The sequence below is a fragment of the Protomyctophum parallelum genome (assembly GCF_964188405.1).
Source record: "Protomyctophum parallelum genome assembly, chromosome: 20".
NCBI classification, from domain to species: Eukaryota; Metazoa; Chordata; class Actinopteri; order Myctophiformes; family Myctophidae; genus Protomyctophum; species Protomyctophum parallelum.
In genome coordinates, this window is record NC_139718.1 from 1,013,893 (window position 1) to 1,018,403 (window position 4,511).

Consider the following 4,511-nt stretch of genomic DNA (forward strand, 5'->3'; position numbering starts at 1 on the left):
TGACTTTGAGCACTTAAGAGCGCTTTATGAACATAAACAATAAAATTAATAGATTTTCTTGGTCTCTGCCCAAGTAGTCGTCATTAGGTTTTCGTGGCACGAGTATCTTTTCCAGCCAGTTGTCCCAAGTTTCCTACATATCAATTTTAAAATAACATTCACAGAAATAAGTGAATGAGAAAGAGAGAAAGAATTCATGCCATTTGTGGACGATTGACATGAATTATACAAGGTGCAAATTATGCAATGGCAGCAGCATTCTTATTTGCTTAATGTTCTTTGTGCCCCTGTATTTGTATACAGGGGCACAGGTATACAATACAGCAACACTATGAACATTAGTACACAACATACAACACTATGAACATTAGTACACAACACTATGGATGACATCAGAACACAACAGCAATAAACTAATGTCATATGGCGTGAATGATGCGCCGACATCATTTCCCGTTCTGTACCTCACCTAAATGAAATGAGGCAGACCGAGGTGAACGGCGAGCTATCCGCAATTGCTGTGAAATAATCACCAAAATAAAATCTCATAAATGCACATCACATACCGGCCTGTGTTCATATGTGATGTGAACCGATGGGATGACGAAATGTAAAACGATACAGTTCCAATCAATTAAGAAACTGTACGCGAGACGCGACCCGAATCACGCTCCACATACACTAGTGAAGAACTAGTGATAGAAAGGAAAGAAAGAAATTGCTTATAAAATGCGAATAAAATAAAAACTCATAACAAAAACAAATAACTTTATTAAAGCAAAGAATAGTTAAGAGAAAAGATGAAGGTCGGGTAGAAACCTTGTACGACCAAAATAGTTACTTTTCTGGACAAAAAAAAAAGGACCTGTGATCCAATGATATTTATTATTAATTAATATTAAACAAAATATTCAATAATGGATTATCTTTACATCGTGAGCTTGTAGATCGGCCATTTTTGCTACTTTAGTGTTTGACACTGTAGCATGACCAAGTAAGGAAGTTAATTTACAAAAGGGTGAACTATATGGAGATACAAGGTTTCTGCCCGACAGCCAAAGATAATAAACTACGACCACTTACCTTCAATATCAGCACTAAACAAAACACACTAACCAAGGAACCAAATGACACATCGGCCATCATTTTGTTCCTGTTAGTTTGCACAGATCTACAGCACAGAAGGCTGTAAACAGTAGGGGTGTAACGAAAAAAAACATTTAAAATATTGTTTTTTTTTTAAAATCAAGTAATACCACACAAAAATGTAGTATTGATACAATAGATTAATTTCATAGCAAAACGATTCGATACCGATCATTTCCAGTGCAAAACAATATAGTCAATGTTTTGCCGTTTTCATTTAGATATGCTTAGATTCTTGAAATTAAAGTTTTCGATGCAGTTACTATATGGTTACACCCCTAGTGAACAGTGTTGAGCAGGCTACATGCTACCATAATGATACAGACATAAATCACACAAAGTCCACTAGTGAAGAACTAGGGCAATAGATATAGGCAAGAAGAAAGACATTACTTATAAAAATAAAAATAAAGCAAAATGCGATAAAAAACTCAGACAACTGAAATGGACAACTTTATTATAAGCAAAGAAAAGATTAAAGTGAAGTGTATGTATAATGTGTATAATGCCTAGGGTCCTAGGCATTATACACACACACGGTGTGAAACGATACATGGAGCGAATGACAACATATGGTATGGTAGCATGTAGCCCACTTACACAAGAAGTAGGAATCAAAAGGTTAAATACTAACCTTCACTGTTAACAGCAAGCAGCAGCAGAGGAAGACATCGGTATTAGGGTACAGACTGTCAGCTTCACGTTCTGAAATGACAGGGGGAAAAAAAATAAACAAATTTAGTTGTCGGCCTACAGGATGACATTTTGGAAGTCATAACAGTCACTGACAGGGCTGTGTCACCATTATTTTACTGTATTAATAACAGTCACTGACAGGGCTGTGTCACCATTATTTTACTGTATTAATAACAGTCACTGACAGGGCTGTGTCACCATTATTTTACTGTATTAATAACAGTCACTGACAGGGCTGTGTCACCATTATTTTACTGTATTAAAAGTGTCAAATTGTGATTAACGAAGGGCCACTACACCCCTTTGGCAACGAGAGCTTATTTTAATGTTTAGGATACAAGACACTTTCCTGTGGTTTGTATATATGTGCATTACGTTTCTTTGTTCATGACCAAAAACATGCCATAAAAATGTGGTCTCACTTTGTGCATTACGTTTCTTTGTCATGCCATGTTCATGACCAAGATCATGCCATGAAAAACTGGTCTCATTTCCTTCCTGGACTACAAATTCACACCTCCATGCAGCCTCCACAAGGAGGGAAAGTGCACTAAAGCATTATGGGAATTCAGCAATCCAGTCAAACACACTCTGGCCATAGCGCGCACATTTCAAATTGTGCTATGGTCATCTACTAAGAATACTATTCACTGCTGGAAGAAACTGCAGTCAATCAATGTCCCTTTTTTTTTTTTAAAGGGACAATTTATTTAATTGTGACACCAAATGGACCTGGCTGTAACTTTGTTCCAATTGTACACAGAGTTACAGATCTGTGGTTCAATTTGTATACTCTGAATTATAAGCCTTTAAAGGCAAGGTATTCTCAAACATTAAAACCATAGATGGAAATAGCAGATCTACGCACTCGAGTTTTTAGCTTGTACATCGGCTAATTTGACTATATTCAGACCTCGGCCATCTTTCCAGCAAGGTGCCAAGTAGGTGCAACTTCCCATTGACAGCCCAGTCATCCAAACAGAAAAAGTCCTATCCAATTGCATTAAACAATGTCAAACTCAACATTGCAGCTGTACAAAAAGCTTGAATTATCCTCTATCTGCAAAGTGTTTGTTTCGTACAAATCCACCGTAGACATGTTATGAGCTACTTCCATATGATTATTTTCTAAGTATCAGAAGTTTGGAAGCGCTCGTTATCAGTAAAGCAACCTCCTGCTGCCTCCTGCATGATGTGCACAGTCAAAACAGGTGGTACGCCTGGGACGTCGAGTGATATTCAACGAGCGCTTCCAAACTCTAACACATAAAAACATTCAATCACATTTCTTGACAGGAAGTAGCTCATAACATGTCTATGGTGGATTTTTATGAAACAAACACTTTGCAGAGAGAAAGGATAATTCAAGCTTTCCGTACAGCTGCAATGCTGGTGAGTTTAATACGATCAGAGAGGACTTTTCTGTTTGGATGAATGGGCTGTCTGTCAATGGGAAGTTGCACCTATAGGTAGCACCTTGCTGGGAAGATGGCCGCGGTCTGAACAAGGTCAATTGAGACACTTCACCCCTTTTGCAACCAGCTCTTATTTTGATGCCGTTGGGGAGACAAGAAGCACTTTCCTGGGGTTTATGAGGGTAATATGTATGTCTTTAGATATTTTAGTATAGCCAAGTGTCACACACACACACACACACACACACACACACACACACACACACACACACACACACACTATGGGAATTGTAGTCTGGGAAGGAAGTGAGGCCAGTGTCCATGACATCATGGGCACATTACCCACATAAAACCCCCAGGAAACATCATTCAAATCTGGTTGCAAAAGGGGTTAATTTATTTTTGGAAAATCATATAATAATTCAGTCAATGTCTTAATGTGTCAGTCAGAAACACCGCCGTATCTCCTCACCAATCGCTCCCACTCGTCACACAGGCATTGACCATAATAATATGGAGGTCTTAACGAAGCCCTTTTCAATTTAACAAATTATAAATGAATAATTAATTTATTAGTGCACCCAGAGCGCAGTACCCCCTGCGGCAATATCTCACAACGGGTAAGGGCTAGTGTATATAATTAGTCATATCTGCCTCATGCAAAAAACATTATGAAGCCTAAAAGCCATGCATGTATTCATATGTTCAACGTCAGACACAATCATTTGTATGACAATGAAATAGTAAACGTAACATGTTGTAATGGTGACACAGCCCTAGTTTCTACTACAGCCACATGTAATCCAGGTACGTACCGTGGGGGGCCTTCCGTCGCTCGGTTGAAGATGGCCGGTATTAATAGAGCCGCGTAGGTTGTATGGCACAATACGTCCCGAGCACCGTACGCCTCGTAATCTCAGGGAGCGTTCGTTGACACCGTTATTCGTTTCAGCCCAGCCGAGTAGACACTCTATTACCAATACCAGCCATCTCCTGATGACTGCATCCAAGGTCACATGATTAACCTGCAAGACAGACATAGAAACCAACATTACTCTTTATCCAGATTTTATACAGTGTCGAATTCATACAATATTGAAAGGGATATTTCACTTTAAAAAAAAAGTCATTTTATTGTCTACTCAGGCTTATGTGAACACAGACAGTTTTTAACCCATTCTGGGCGGGAACCCATTTTGGTGTTAGCATTATGTTATGCTTTAAATATTGAAAAATAGATAGATCTACAAGCTC